The sequence below is a fragment of the Pan paniscus genome, chromosome 4 (assembly GCF_029289425.2).
Source record: "Pan paniscus chromosome 4, NHGRI_mPanPan1-v2.0_pri, whole genome shotgun sequence".
Taxonomy (NCBI): domain Eukaryota; kingdom Metazoa; phylum Chordata; class Mammalia; order Primates; family Hominidae; genus Pan; species Pan paniscus.
The window spans coordinates 52,256,797-52,273,799 of record NC_073253.2 but is presented as its reverse complement, the minus strand read 5'-3'; the positions used below and the strand labels follow the sequence as shown (position 1 = coordinate 52,273,799).

General features: G+C 44.7%; 2 long non-coding RNA genes across 2 annotated transcripts in view; both read left to right on the top strand.

Moving 5' to 3' along the window:
- The window catches only part of LOC100976407 (uncharacterized), a 93,771-nt gene that overhangs the window by 26,461 nt on the left and 50,307 nt on the right, over positions 1–17,003 (top strand). The window lies entirely within an intron of this gene.
- On the top strand, positions 295–10,254 carry LOC134728379 (uncharacterized). The gene is made up of 3 exons (XR_004671546.3): positions 295–1,080; positions 6,586–6,659; positions 9,074–10,254. It is a non-coding gene; the product is annotated as an uncharacterized LOC134728379 (long non-coding RNA).

Genomic DNA, 17,003 nt, shown 5'->3' with positions numbered 1-17,003 from the left:
GGGTGGAGGGGGAGGAATCTGTTTTCTTGCCTTTTCCAGCTTCTAGAGGGTGCATGCATTCCTTGACTCATGACCCGACATCACTCCAATTTCTGTTTCCATTGTCACATCCCTGTCATTCTCACTCTTATCTTCCTATCTACCCCCTTATTAAAGACCATGGCAATTACACTGGGCCCACCCAGAAAGTCAGTAGTAACATCCCCACTGCAAAACCTTTCATCACCTCTTCAAAGCCCCTTTTGCCATTTGAGGTAACCTATTCACAGGCTTCAGAATTTTTGAAGGAGGGGAGGCATCATTCTGCCTGCTATGTACATAGTCTTTGGATCTCAGTTTCCACATCTGTAAAATGGAGAACTACTGTCTTCCCCACAGGGCTATTGAGATGATTGAATGAGGTAATTTCTGCTTATGAATTCCCAGCTCTGTGCCTGGCACAGTGGAGGGAGGCAATTCTGATCCATGTTCTCTTCTGAGTGGGTTGTCAGCTGGAGGCCTTCTACTTCTTTCTAATCCGTTAGCTTCTTGCTAGTGCTGCATCCCCAGGAGGAAATCAGTAAATGCAAGAAATAATTACCTTGACAATGCCTTGCACATGGTAAGTACCCTAAAATAATTCATTGAATTGTTTGTTATTTTGGTGTTAATGGATGGGGAGCATCTGATTAAATGTTATTATTTATTAGATCTAAAATATAAATTTGGAATCTTCTGTTGCACTTTTACCTAATTACTCTAAACACCAGTGGGAGAGAGGAATTAGTCACAATACAACTTAAAGAAAAAAATATCTTGCTGTCACTGACTTCTCTCCTTGGTCTGAAAACTTTCTGATTTTGTAGGATGCCACTGACTGCTCTTTCTGCAACTGAAAAATCTCTCAAAGGGCCCTGTCCAGTTAGGTCACACAAAGCCAGGCTGATTATTTAGAGAGAACACAATGCTCCCTCACATGGGGCACAGAGAGGAAGGAATTTTTTTTTTTAAGCCAATTCCAGTCCCTGGAGCTGCAAACTGCCCTCAGGGCAAAGAAGCCTGCAGAATAATTGGGAGGAGTCTGGCAGGAAGGAAGCCAAGGTAAGTTAAGCTGCATTTCTGTCTATAGCCAGGGTCTCCATGCCACTTTTTAAACATCCCCTTCTGGGATAAACCTGTATGTCAAGATAAACTATTAAATAATATGCAAGGGCCAAATCAGGAAAACTGCAGCTTCAGCCCTAGAAAACAATGCCAAGAAACACCAGCCTGTCTGCCGCTGTTAAGTCGAGGAGATGGGTTCCCATGATTCTGTAAGAGAACTGGGTCAGGGAGGAGACACTGTCTGTTTAGAATATGCTTCAGGCCCCTAAACTTGGTCGGTTTATGCTTTTTCAGGTTAATAAAGTGGAAAATAACTTTACCTCATCCCTCTATCAAAGCATAGTGCGGCTGCCCCAGAGACCCCTAATACAGCCAGGGATGATGTGTTTGGAAAATGGGGCAAGAGAGGGTCCAAAGATGAGACCCCAAAACTGTGAGGGGGAGGTTGTGTGAGGAGGACAGACCATTAGTTGGGACACCTCTGCCCTCAGAGCTGGAGGGGGACTGTGAGAAGAAGAGTCAGGTTGCTGCCGTCTCTGAAGGGTCTTCCTAGGCTCCCACACCATCATGTCTTGGCCAGCCAAGGCCAAGTGGTTGTGTAAACTTAGGATGGTCATAGAATCCTGAACTACTAGCACATGGGGGTTGAGCTCGTCTGAGGATCTTTTTGAGGAAATGGGGGAAGTATTATTCACGTAATGTGTGACCAGAGTATAGAATTCATGATCCCAGCAGATGGCATGAACGGACACTGAATAGTCCGAATGTCTCATCTCTCTGGACAGAGCAGGCTGGTGGGATCTGGGGAGTCAGGCTGGCTGAGGAGGCATATTTCAGAGTCCAGAGCGAATCCCAGCAGTAGTGCCTGGGAACAAAGCCAACTGGTGCCCAGGGCAAGCAGCCCAGTTCTGGGGTCAGGCTACCAAGGTTGTACCAGGCAAGAGAAGAAGGGTGAGCAGGGGAATATTCAAGAGCATCCAGGAATGCAGGGAGCTAATGAGCATGGGAGTGCAGAACTGAGGTCAGAAGGCGTGGCCAATGGAAACTCCCAGCAGCCCTGTGCAGGGGCTCTGCGGATACCTGCTGGCTCTTGGGGCTTAAGCACGCAGTTCGGGACTGGCAGCTCAAAAATGTCTTGAGCTGATTGGCCCCTCAGATAAAGTGGGACACACAGTCTTTTTTTTTTTTTTTTGAGACGGAGTCTCGCTCTGTCGCCCAGCCTGGAGTGCAGTGGCGCGATCTCTGCTCACTGCAAGCTCCGCCTCCCGGGTTCACGCCATTCTCCTGCCTCAGCCTCCCGAGTAGCTGGGACTACAGGCGCCCGCCACCATGCCCGGCTAATTTTTTTGTATTTGTAGTAGAGACAGGGTTTCACCATGTTAGCCAGGATGGTCTTGATCTCCTGACCTCGAGATCAGCCCGCCTCGGCCTCCCAAAGTGCTGGAATTACAGGCGTGAGCCACCGCGCCCGGCTGGGACACGCAGTCTTTAAGAAGTACTTAGGAAGGGCAGTCAGGCTAAGCAGTGGGCTGTATTTTGGGACCCTTCTGCCACAGAACAGAGGGCAGCCTCTGAGTCTGGCCGTGTGTCGTAATTCCTGTGTTGGACCAGCCCCACCCTAATGAGGGCATTTAGGTATTTACTTCCATCTACACTCTCCTTGGGTAGGGCGGCAGCAGAAATAATTGGCTTTGAGGCCTCCACCTTGCAGGGTCCCCTTTTTCACTACCAACGCTACCTCTCAGGGCATCCCAAATTCATGGGAATCCCATTCTGAGAAGCCCCAGTATAGGTCTGGATGTTGGATAAGAACCAAGGGCGGTGTGATGCTTATACACTGTGACAGAGTAGGCCTGCCTGATTTAGCAAATAAAACCACAAGATGCTCAGTTAAATTTGAATTTCCAAAAAGCAAAGAGTAAATTTTTTAGTACATGTCTATCCCCAACACTGCAGGGACATACTTATATTGCAAATGATTTGTTCTTTGTAATGAAATTCAAGTTTAACTGGGAATCCTGTATTTTGCAGGCCACCGTATTACAGAGGCCCATATGGAACCAGCTGGTCTGAGACAAGCCCAGGTTCTGGGCCAAAGCAAAACAGGCAGGTGTTTGCTCAACCTCTGCTAAAGGTCTATTTTTAAGGCTAGATGCTGAATTAGGAGAAGAAGCTTATGAATTGAATAAAATACTATTTGCCATCAAAACCCCTTTGAATTTTAGCTAGTAATTCACCCATAAAGTGCCACCCACCAGGGAGCCTCATACGGTTTCATAAATACATATGAGAGCTGCTGTGGAGAGAGATGGAGCCCGACGCAGGCACCGGACACAACATCCCACAGCTTCCCCATGGCTTTCAGAAAGCTTGCAGATATTTCTCTCTTCTGTTCTGAACTCTCCACAGAGAAATCTGTCAAGGGAGAAAGCAATGACTTTGCTCTCACTGGGCCAGAAATTCCATGGCTGAAATGACCCAGGGGTAGCAGGCGGGTTTGACAATCTGTCAGTTTCTGGATAGTGTTACTCGTCAGTCATTCATTTTTGCTAAATTGCAGAAACTCTTTTCTTTAAATCAAACTTTATTTGCTCATGATGCAGTTTAAGCCCAGTTTCTGGCATGTGTCCAGGGAATTGCGTGTACCACCCTGTCCACTTGGTCATGGGGAAACCGTTAAGTCAGCCTTCAGTCTGGACATCTCTGCTCAAGGCTTTAGTTAATTTTTCTTCCCATCTGAGACTTAACCGCTGGGACTGTTTTACATATGAAGATAAGAAAACAACCGAAACTTGATTTTGCTCTATGGAGATAAAAACAAGGTAGCATTTTATTCAAGAAGAATGTGTGTAATAACAGTAATCTGAAAATAATGATATCTATAAGGTCTTTGGCAAAGCCACCCAGGAAAAGAAAAACAATAGATGTGAAAGCTTCAGTGAGTCATAACACCACCTTTCAGCATCAAAATGCCCTGGAATCAGATTCAGATAAACTGGTTTCATCAGCTCTAGACTCAGCTGTATGCGTCCCTTTTTATTCCTTGTGCCAATTGCACATTCTCCAGATAATGGCAAGGTATTGGCTCTCCTTCAAAACATTCAATTGTGCAGCAGAGGAAAGAAAAGGATTCCTTGTAAGCTTTTTCATGTCTAAACACAAAAATAGCTCTCTTCCTGGGCCTGCCCAGTGGGCTTCCTTTCCCTCTGGACATCTACAGAGAACTGCTGGCTGGACTAGTGTTCATCAAAGGTGGTCTGTGGACCACCTGTATTCGAATAGTTTAAAAGCTTATTTAAAATGCAGATTTCTGGGACTCACTGGAGACCTAGTGAATCTGATCTCCTAGGTAGAGCCAAGGACTGTGCATTTTTAACGGCTCCACACCCCAAGGATTCTAAGGCATCCTAGGGTTTAGGGGCCACTGGGTTTGTCCAGCCATACAGCCCTCACCTTATCCTGCTGCCTGCGTTGTCACTTGGCTTCCTACATTTGAGTGTCTCTTCTTCCCAGTGCAATTCTAAGCACAAGGGATGCGTTTGAAATTCTTTCTTTGTCCCTGTTAGTGCCTAGTTCACTGTAGGTGTTTAAAAAATTTTTTTGTTGAATGAAGGACCTGAAATAATTTCTCTTTGCTTACAATTTGTTCAAAGAAACTCTTTTGCCTACAGAAGATTGGATCATGAATTTGCCAATTTGATTTCAAAACAAACGGATCTCTCTCTATATAGACGTGTCTGTGTGTATGAGTGAATATTGCTCTCCTAAACAAATGTTTTGAGTCAAAGGTCCACCTTTGTCCAGAAGAGGACAACAAAGGATATACCGTTGGGAAAAAAATTGTATAACTCAAAAGGTGTAAGCAGTCTTTGCCCTTTCTGAGAACCACTGTCAGAAAAGCTCTGTGAAGATTTTAGGGTAAGGGGTGTCCTAGGGGAATAGGGGAGTGTGTGTGTGGTGTGGTTGAGGGGATACTAAAAGCCCATCTGACTAGCTGCACCTGGCTCTTTGGTCTGTCTCCATGTGTACAAATAAAGTCACTTTTCTTCAAGTCAAGGGCACAGCTCAGTGTATTAGAGTGTCTAACCCCAGAGATCAGGAAAGATATGTTTTGCCAGAGTTAGAGAGCCTGGGGCTGCAGCAGGGCTGGTGGCAGGTCTGGATGGGGAGTGAGGACCGAGTTGGGCTCCTGGTGGGGAGGAGAAAAGATCCCTGGAGAGGGCAGTGGGTGCAGGGCACATAGAGCCAGCGCCTCCTCTTTCCCAGTCTTGTTCAGAGTTGCCCCTGAGGCAAAACCCAAGATGAGGCTGCACAACACATGTGAAGACGGGAGCGTCAGGAATGAGAGGGAGGGAAATGGAAGTGAGAGAACAACTCCAGACTCTCCGAGTTGGCTCTAACCTCACTTGGCTAGACCTGCCCTTGGGATTTTGGAATCTGATCTGCAACCTCCTGAACATCTTGTTTGAGGAGTCCTAGGGTAGGGATGCACACTCCCTCACAGCTACGGTAGGGATGAGAAAGTACGTTCATAGACTGAGCTGTGATCCACCTGCTGGTGATTTCTGCCCTTAGCTCATACCCTTCTCTTTCCTTCCTTTTCTGGACTCTACTTCCTGAGAGAAGGCTCTTTGTCCTCTCTAAGTTTCCTCTTCTGTAGGTTGAATTTCCCTAGCTACTTCCACTTCTCCTATGATGTGCCTCCCTGCCGCTCTTTTTTCCATGCATGGACTTTCTAACCCTAGGCTGCCTCTGTCTTCCAGTGGGGCCCTCACTGTTTCTGTCAGCAGCACCTGCAATTTCTCAGTCAGCCAGGCTTGGACAATTGAACTTAGCCTTGCCTCCTTCTTCTCTCTTATCCTGAAGCTGTTGGGAATTGCGTGTGCACACGCATGTGTGTGTACACGTGTGTGTGCACAGTTCTCCATAGGAGGTTTGCACATTTGTGACTGTTTTTGTCCTGGAGAAGTCCCCAAGGCAGAAAGCAAAAATGTAGCTGGTCTAAGCTTGAGGTGGGTCATGCCTGTGGCTGGACTCTCTCAAGGAGAGCCTGAAAGCACGTGGAACTGCCCACCACAGCCGAGGCTGAAGCCAGAGGAGAGCTGCAGCCAGGGGATGTGTATAGCACCAAAAGTGGCTACTATACAGAACCCCACACCTGCTTAAAGCCTTGCCAAGATGTGTTTTCCATTGCTGTCAGGATGAGTTGTGTGTCTTATTTTTGCAGACAAGGCCTTTCCTGAATGATACAGTTTGGACATTTGTCCCTTCCAAATCTCATGTTGAAATGTGACCCCCTGTGTTGGAGGTGGGGCCTGGTGGGAGGTAATGGGATCATGGGAGCAGACCCCTCATGGATGGCTTGGTGCAGTCCTTGCAATAGTGAGTTCTCATGAGATTTGCTTGTTTAAAAGTGTGTGACGTCTCCCTCTTCTCTCTCTTGCTCCTGCTCTCTTCATGCGACACACCTCCTCCCCCTTCGCCTTCTGCCATGATTGTAAGTTTCCTGAGGCCCTCACCAGAAGCTCATCAGAAGCAGATGCTGGCACCACTCTTCTTATGCTGTCTGCATAACTGTGAGCCAATTAAACCTCTTTTCTTTATAATTTACCCAGCCTCAAGTAATTCTTTATAGCAATACAAGAATGACCCAATACACTGACCTGGCTGCATGCACCTCTCATCTCTTCTCTTCCACTCCTGAAGGACACTGTGCCACAGACATGCTGAGCAATATTCCAGCCATGCTGAATGCTTAATATTTCTTCTAACAGAACCTAGTACACTAAGATGTTTGGTTCAGCCCTGTTGGCAATGGGATCCACCAGAGCTTCTGGAAGCAAGTGGGCAAGGGTTACTTGACCAGACTGATACTTTAGAAAGATCAAGGTAGTCTGAGGTTGGAGGATGAATGAAAAGGAAGTAGAGTGCTAGAAGAAATTCACTGTGGTTGGGCTTTATCCTGAGGGCAACGAGGGTGCTGTGGGTAGGTTTTAAGCAGGGTGGTGAAGGGATCATGCTGGCATGTGAGATGACTTGCTGCAGGGTAAGGCATGATTAAGGGTGACTTATTTGGTATGGAGATATGGGGAGAGGCAAGGATGATGTCCCAGTTTCTAGCCTGGGCAAATGAGTGAACCCTGTTGCCATTCACTGATATGGAGGTCAAGGGATGACGATCAGGTGGAGAGGGAGATGATGAATTAATTTAGTTTTGAATATTATGAGTTTTAGGTACTTTTGGAACATACAAATAGAGTTGTCTAAAAGTCTGCCCAAGAGAGAAAACTGGGCTTGAGTGATAGATATAGGAGTCCTCAAAGGAGATAAGTGGCCAGGTCCAGAGAGTGTGTTTATTGAGAGGAAGGCCTTGGACTGAACCCCAAGGTACACCAGGTTTCAGAGATGAGTAACCCATAGAGAAGACTGAGAAGGAGAGAAAGGTCAGAGGTAGGGAGGATAGACAGGGTTTGGTGTCATGGAAACCAAGGGAAGAAGCTTTCTCAAGGGACAGGCTGACAGTGTCAAATGATGCTGCAAGTTCGTGTGAGATGAGGATGGAGAAGTGTTTATTGGTTTTAGTAACAAGCAGGTGGATGGTGATACGGGTGGCAGGGGCTTCTGTGGAGTGATGAGGTCAGAAGTTGGTTGCAGTGGGTTGAAGAGTGTGTTGCAGTTGGAGATGTGGAGATAAAGGGTGCAGACACATTGTATTTTTGAACGTTTGGTTGTGCAGGAGAGGAGAGGCCAGAAGCTTGAGTGGAAGGTGGGTTTGGGTGATGGTTAAAAAATAATATTGTGAGACACTAAGTCTGGGTATGGTGGCTCACGCCTGTAATCCCAGCACTTTGGAAGGCTGAGGTGGGTGGATCACCTAAGGTCAGGAGTTCGAGACCAGCCTGGCCAATATGGTGAAACCCCATCTTTACTGAAAATACAAAAATTAGCTGGGTGTGGTGGCTCACACCTGTAATCCCAGCTACTCGAGAGGATGAGGAGGTGAATCATTTGAACCCAGGAGGCAGAGGTTCAGTGAGCCAAGATCGCACCTCTGTACTCCAGCCTAGGTGACAGAGTGCAACTCTGTCTCAAAATAATAATAATAATATTGTAAGACGCTAAAATGGTTTAAAAGTTAATATGGAGGATCCAGTAGAGATGGAAATGTTGACCCTACAGGGGAGGGAGAGAATGATACACACATTAGAGAGCTATCTGAAGAGGTGGTAGAAAGGAGGGATGGGATGCAAAGGAGCCTTACCCAGGAGTAGGGAGAGCCCTGTCACAGTGACAGGAGGGAGGGAAACAGGGCCAGTGAGGATGCAGGAAGGTAGTGATGAGACTCGGAAGGGGTTCCCACCAGGTGATTTAGTTTACTTTGAGAATAAGGGAACAAGGTCAGCTGATGAGGTTGACGGGGCAGAGGTAGCAACCTAGGTTTCAGGAGAGCAGAAAAGGTTTAAATAGCTGCTTGGGGAGCCAGAGAGCTGCTGAGGGAAGCTATGGGTTTCCTGGAAGTCCCAGAAGGCTCAGTTGACTTTAGGTGACCTTTCCATAGTCTCTAAGTAGTCTCTGTCCCTCTCACATTCTCATGTGACTCATATTACCTGTACCTCTCTCAGGACACTTACCACTTTCTAACTCTTTATCCACTTGTTTGTGAGCATCTTGGCTCTCCTCTAGACTGTCCTATGCTCCACAAAGGTGGGCTTTGTCTTTATATGACTAACAGCACTGTGATGTTGCGTTGCATGTAGAAGGGGTTCAACAAACATTTCCGGAATAATTAAGTGAGTGCAGCCTGACCCTGTAGGAGGTAGCAGGACACTTAATCTGTGCCAATGTTTATTTAGAAAGCAGGGATATATCTAGTGTGCTCTGAGAGCAAGACATGTTATTTCATAGCTGGAAATATAGATGTAGGGGTCATTAGGGTTTATAAATGGCCAAGTCCGGAGAAATTTGACTCTGGTATTCTATTCTTGTTTAGATGCTCTGCAGTTCCTCACACCCAGCTATTGAATTCAAGCGATCCTGGAGCAGCATCCTCAGCCCTATCAGACCCAGCACTCTCTTTCACTAAAATAGATTTTGTAACTTCCATCACTTTCTTTAGATAAAATTCATTGATAATCTAACCCAACTTTACATATAATTTAAAAATTTAATGTAATGTCCTAACTGTAATAAAGAGGAGAAGTAAAAGGAGAGTAAATTATAATCAAAGAATACTTTTTTCAATGCTCAGGACTGTGGAAACTAGAAGAGAGCTTCTCAAAATTTTAAGTACATATGACTCATTTGGAGATCTTATTAAAATGCAGATTCATATTCAGTGGATCTGTGTGGTGCCTGAGATTCTTGTTTCTAACAAGATCCCAGTCAATGCAGATGCTACCAGTCTCTGGACCTCTCCTGTAGTAGCAGGGAACTAGGGCTCATGAAGAAGCCCTCAAAGCTTTCCTCTTCTGATAGTGAAGCACTTGGATTTAGGAGAAGTAAAACAACATTTAATCAAATATTGATGACATTTTATTTAGTGTTGGCATGTATAAAATAAGACATATATATATCTTCATTATGAATGTAAGAGTTTCAAAGACAGCTTTATTCAGGTGTGTCCTATTGGTGACTCAGATACCATGATGTGACTTTTGGAAATGGTGACTAACCCTGGGGAAGATTTTAAATAAAACAAGGTAAATATTTCCCCAATTTTCACTGTAGTTTCATGATTGGATAATTCAGTATATATTGAATTGTGCAAAAAATATTTTGTGTTTATATGCAAAACATAGTCTGAGAAAAATATAAATAGATTTTTCACCTATACGTATGTCAGGTGGGACTTCAAAGTCATGTAGGACATTGAACAATTCTTGGTTGGGACCACCTCTATGAGGCATTGCAGAATGTCTACAGCTCTGCCCCTGCCCAATAAATGCACCAGTGCTTCCCAATCATTGGAACAACCAAAAATATGCCCTCAAGTTTCCACAGTGCCCCACCCCTGAGAACCAGCAACCTAGAGGAACTGAGGAAGAAGAGCAACTGTAGGTGGAAGCTTCTGGAAGCACATGCATCAGAACCCACTGCTGTTAGCAGAAGGTGCATTTCCCTGTGAAGGAGACACAACCAGATTGCTTCCACTAAGCCGACTTTGCAAATCTGCAACTGCTGAGTGGACACAACAGCTGGAAGCCATGCTGCATCACAAAGAAGATAGAAGTTACACACTTTCCCAAGGCAAGACATGATCAAGATGCTGCCTGAGAGGGAAGAATATATTTTTCTAGGTGCAAATTAGTGCCAGTGATGTTTCTGCTAAAACTCTCAAGTGAGCCCAAGGTTGTGGCTTTGTCATGCTTGTGTATTCTGGAGAAGAGCAAGAAGTAGGTAAGGTAGGGTCTGGCCCCTCCTGGATGCCAGCAACTTCTCCAGCTCCTTCTGATGCCAGGCCTCTTTGCGCTTACTCTGTTTGTTCATTTATTTTTTATTTTGCTTTTGTGGTATCTAGACATTCTTTCAGGTCTCAGGGCTCTCTTATATACTGCTCTCTGTGCCTAGGATGTTCTTCAACTTTCTTATCTATCTCTAGCTACCTTGCAGACTAGTTTAAGTGACTCTTCCTCAAGAAAGCCTTCTGGACTGCCAAGACAAGGTCACAGACAATATCTTCTTTTAAGCTTTCATGTCAACTTGAACTTATGCTTTATAGCATCAACCACAATGTTAACTAAATAATAATTGGTACCTAAAGTCTGCTTTTGCTTCTAGATATGAACTCCCTGAGGGTAGAGACTGTGTCTGTCTGGTTGACCAGTTCCACTTGCCACCAAGCAGACACTCAATACTTTTTTGACGAATGCATGAGCGCCAAAGCAAAGGTGTTTTATTTATTTTTATAAATAATAAAGAGTGTTCAGGCCAGGAGTCTATAGGATTAAATTAAACTAAGATGTACAGTGAGGCACAAGTGAGTTCTGAAGGAAAGAGGAAGCCATGGAATGTGGAGAAGCTGACTGGCAAGCCTACAGCCAGCTGCTTGTCTTGCTGCAATCCCATTGGGTGCAGTTTGGGTATATTGCATGCGCAGTGTCTGTATATCAGCTCCCTCTCAGAGCAGGGGCTGGAAGTGTGCAGGCAGAATGAGGTGACTCCTGAGGACCGGATGCAGGATCCCGGTGGACACAGGTCAGTATATCTGCTGGTGAGTCAGGAGGAACACACACTTTCACCCTGTTGGGAAGTACATTTGTAATAAGGCAGGACCCTGGCTTGCTTTCCAGTGTCTGTTGTTTCTGGACTTTGGAGAAGTTTGTTAATTCTCCTCTGCAGTTGCCTCATCTGTAAATGAGAACATTACCTATCTCAGAGATGGGCTAGCAGGATTTAAACACGGGGCCCATACAAAGTCCTTTGTATGTTGTAAGGTACTATATAAGTTATACTCAGCTGTGTGAGTGGCTGTTACTCACCTATGTCCTAAGCAGGCTCCCCAAGCTGTCTGGAACACCCGCACTGAAGACAGCCTGCCCAGGATGCAGGATGCTGGTGTTCAGCGACAACGCCCTGCCACACTCCGCTCATATTCCTGAGTACCCACTGCATGCCAGGAACTCTTCTAGGCCTTGAGAATGCAGAGTGAACAAAGGAAAGCAGGCCGACTGGAGTCGGGTATGGGATTAGAGAGGGATGGAGATGGGGCTGTGCTATTTCAGCTGGAGCAGCCAGGGAGGTTGTGGCAACTGAGTGGAGATCTGAACAAAGTGAGTGAAGGGCCAGGTGCGGTGGCTCACGCCTGTAATCCCAGCACTTTGGGAGGTGGAGGCAGGAGGATCACTTGAGCCCCGGAGCTTGAGATCTTGGGCAACATACTGAGACTCTGTCTCTCCAAAAGATTTTTTAAAAAAAGTTAGCTGGACATGATGGTGCACGCCTGTAGTCCTAGCTACTTGGGAAGCTGAGGCAGGAGGATCCCTTGAGTCCAGGAGTTCAGGGTGATAGTGAGCTATGATCTTGCCACTACATTTCAGCCTGGGCAACAGAGTGAGTCCCTGTCTGTAAAATTAAAAAAAATTTTAAAAAGTGAGTGAAGGAGCCATGCAAAAAATTTCCAGGATCTGTACGAGGTTATTATTTTATTTAATCCTTTTACTAATCCTGAAAGGCAGATATTTTACAGAGGAGGAAATGGAAGCCCCGAGCTGACCCAGCCTAGGGGGACAGGGCTGGGTCCATGCTCTTCCCATGCTCTGCTCCATCCTGTGCACTTGCTACTTCCTCCCTTTTCAGCCTCGGGTGTCTTACTATGTCCACCTTATTCTCTTCCCATCAGCTTTACATGATCCTTTCTTCATCTTTCTCTTTATTTCTCTTAAAAAATGAACAAAGAGAAGAAGGAGTAAAATAACCTGGTAACTTGATGGACACATATTCTCACTGAGAATGTTGTTTTTAAACTCTAAACTCATCCCATATGCATCCGCCTCGCTCCATCTCCCCACCACCTCCGAATGCAGGTTATCACCACCTTTTGCCAGCAGAGGCTCCTAACTGCTCTCTCTGCTTCCAATTCACTCTCTGTGCAGCAGCAAGGGTGATCTTTTAAAAATGTAAATTGGATCATGTCACTCTGTGCTTAAAATCCTCCAGTGGCTTCCCACTTGCACTCAGAATAAAATTTAAACTTCTCATCCTGACCTCCAACCTGGCACGATTCAGCCCCTGCCTACCTCTCCAACCTCACCTTGTCCCACCTTCCCCCCTGTGCACTCTGTTCCTGCCACTCAGATCTCATTTCAGTTCCTCAAACATGTCATGCTCTTCCCCAACTCTGTACTAACTAACTTTTCCTCATTATTGAGTCTTCAAATTAAATGTCACTTATGCAGAGAGGCTTCCCCTACTCACCCACCCTACATTAGGTCTCTCTTGTTATTCTCTTTCAGCTTCCAGAGCCTCTGGTAGACTAGGAAGCTATGAGGGCAGAGGCTGGCCATGGCAGGCAGGCTAACAAAGGACCTAAAGATCCCACCACTGGGTTTTCATGCACATGTGTGGTCCCCTCTCCTTCTGTGTCATCTGAATCCAGTGATTTGCTTTGAATCAATAGACTGCAAAGGTGACGGGATGTCATTTCTGCAATTAAGTTTCAAAAGATAGTGACCTATGTCTCACCAGCAGACTCTTTCTACTACATTCTTTGGCATTCACACTTTGATGAAGCAAGTTTCGTACTGGAGAGACCCCTGTGGCAAGGAACCGGGGCTGGCCTCTGGTCAACATCCATCAGGGAAGTTTGGGCCTCAGTCCACCAGCCGTTGAGAAATTGAGGCCTTAGCACAGAACTTGGAAGCAGATCCTTCCCCAGAGGAGCCTTGAGAGGAGGCCACAGGACCTGGGCTGGCCTTAGACTGCAGCCTTGTGAGAGACCGGAACACAGAGGGTCCAGCTAAGCCATATGTGATTTCTGACCCACAGAAGCCGTGAGACAATCCGTGCTGTTTTAAGCTGCTAAACTGGGGTGATTTGTTACACAACAATTGATAACTAGCACACTGAGCATTCATTTGTAAATACTTGTTGAATGAATGAAGGAATGAATGGCTTAGTTGTGCCCTGAACCTCCTGAACAGGGATGGGGAAGCGGTTGTCCAAATATGCCAAGATCTAGCCTGTAATCACCATAGCTCTCTGCTCTCACATGTCTTCTCACACAGACTGCATAACAAACCCAAACAGAAGGCCTATTGGCTTCCTGAACAGCTAGTTTCAAGCAAATGGTGTTACCTTTGACTTAGCTTTCTGAAAACTACCTCTTCTGCCTGTTAGGATTCAGTGGTCTCCTAATGAGATGGATTTCAAAACCCAACATGCATCTTTTCCAACAGTGCGTGCCTTCTCCAAGGGGAGAAATAACCCCACTCTTTTCCCTGGTTATCAGTGATACCATACTCATGTGGCAAAGCCTCCAAAATGAATAATTCATGGTCTATGAGTACATTTCGTGAATATATAGGATGCCATATAAAAATAACATAAATGTTTCCTAATAGAATTAATACACTTTCGAAGCAGTTCAGCTTGAGGCAATTATTGCACTTCCTGGGAGATACAAATTACTTTGCCCTCAGCCTCATGCCAAATAACCCCCCTAAGACACACACTAATTACACAGAAATACACTGCCTGCCATAGCTCATTGACTAATTGACAATCAGTTTAAAACTTCAGCAAAATATCTTAAAACTTAGGCTTTGCATTTAGCAAGGAAACCAATTTTGTTTATCTCCTCATTTTGGTCTGCCTCATTGGCAAAGTTGTAGTATGGTTGGTAAGTAATGACTGAGCAGGCTTATTATAATGATCAATGGTAAAAGAAAGCATTCCATCATACTGTATAGCATTTCCATCTCTCATTTCTGTGATTCTATTAAGAACAATTACCAATAATATATCCGTTAATGTGATACAAAAATAGAATGCAACCGTGTATGTAATAGTTATTGCTAATGTGCTCTGCTAAGCTCAGTGTACACTTGTCACTGACTCATGCACTATTAAGATGTGGCCTTTCCAAGCTCTACACCCTTTACATTCTGATGTAAGCACATGCACCCACTGAGTTCATGCTGTACCTACACACATTCCTTCTGCCTTAAAAGTAAGTCATGGACAAAAGTTAAATCCTTGGGAATCCTTCTTTACCGTATCTTCTCTATTTACCAATCACTGTTAGAGACCCAACTTCTTTGTAAAGCTATGTGAGCCTACATCTGCATAAATGTTGTTTCTAATCACCTTCATTATTCCGAGAGTTGACATACTATCAACCTTTGCTCTGGAGTTTCTGAAATAGTCCAATCTTAGAGGGGAAGTACACCCAAATACCAGACAACTGATTTATAATGAAATATCTGGGGGAATGACCAATTCACTCATTGGAGATTGCTGTTCTAGGTGCTACAGAACAAATCTGTAGGAGTTTACAGATACAGACGGGGCAATCACTGTGGGATTGCTGGACTGGCATTTCTCTTAGGATTGCATCTGGTTGCAACCACGGAATGTCCAACCAGGAGTGGCTTGAACAATTTGGGATTTATTTTTCTCACAGAATGAGACTTCCAATGGCAAGAAACCAGGGGCTGGGGTTGTGGCTCAGTGACGATATCAAAACACCAGCTCCTTTTGCTTTTCTACTCTTCCGTCCTTTGCTTGTGGGCTGGTTGCCTCATGCTCTGGAAATGACTGCTGCAGAGAAGCGGCGCAGAGTCTGCACCAAGCTGCCTTGAACATGTCTATTGGGAAAGCACATGCTCGGCCCTGAACCCTCATCAGACTTCAGCTTAGGTCTTGTTAGCTAAAACTGTGTCCCACTGGCCTCACTTGGCTACAGGGGAGGCCTGGAAACAATAGTTAGTTTGGGCACAGGGCTGTCCTAATAAACAAGGTTTCATTAGCAAGGGGTGAACAAAACTGGAGTGGGCCATGAATGGGTCTGTCATTGCTGATAGAAAATGGGATATCTAGCTGCAGTGTGAGGGATGGGTAAAATTGAGGTAAGAAACAGAAGAGGAAAAGTGGTCCTTGGTGGAGTTAGAGTGAGAGTAACTCTGGGAAAAGAAAGAATAGCAGCATGTCTAGGAGACTGTGAGAACATTGCTCCAGGAAAATTTTGTTCAGAGAGGGTGGATAAAGGTCAGATGTGTCTATAAATCAAACAACTGATTTATAATTGACCCTGTGAAGTGTGTCCAGTTCCTGAGGCAGCCCCCTATCCTCCCCTACTCTTAACACACACACACCTCATTCTCACTCCCAGGGCCATCATGGGCAGGCTTAAGTGGACTTTCTGACCAAAGGGAATAAAATCTTAAGGGATTCTATGGCCTGCATTTTTGCCTTTTCCCCAAGCCAGAGATTCTCAGCATTGGCTATATATCAGAGTAACATGGGGGAAGTTTTAAGCACTTTGATGCCAAGGTCACATCCCAGAACAATTAAAGCGAACTCTAGGAGTAGGCTAAGTATGTGCTGGTAAAAGTTTAATAACCAGCTCTCTGGAAAACCAGTGTTCATGTATACATGTAGATAAATTTATTATAATTTTACTGATGAAAAGGATGTATGGTATATAACTTACAAATAATAATGAAATATACAATACTCTTTATTATAGAATGCTCTCCTGCAACTTGAGTCTCAGGTAATGCTTTCCTGCATTTTTGCTGAACTCTTTTGTCTGTAGTTAACCTAGGGCTGCAATTCAACCATGATTTGACAAAATCAGTCTACAAATAAATGCTTGACTACTGTCCAAATTCAGTCATTGACCCATGAATGTAGTTTCAACATGAATGTTGGTTGATATTTTCATTTACATTAACAGATAACATGAAAGTAAAACAATGAAGATGTATGTTGGAATTTTACTTGTTCATTAATCACATGAGAGACTTCTTTGCTGATGAGTTAATAGTTTTCAACACTGGGAGAATATTTTCTCAATTTTCTGTGCTATTTATAATGTAATAGTTACAGACACAATGTACATTAAGTTTAATTTGCATTATTAATATTTTCTTAAGTATAGACCAGGGCTTGGCAAAGTGTTGCAATAAAGGGTCAGATAGTAAATATTTTATGCTTTGTGGACCACAAATGATGTCTTCCTCCTCCTCCTTCAAAAAAAGAATCCTTTAAAACTGTACAAACTTGTAGGACATACAAAAATAGACTTCAGGCTAGATTTGACCTGTGGGCTGTAATTTGCCAACCTCTTATGTAGACAATCAACAATACGATAAATCAAGCCCTGATTTATAGTGTTTGCTAATTTCTGTCGATGTGATGGCACTGACCATGGAATTGGGAAGAGATGCATAACAACACGTCTTAATATAGTGTTGCCACCA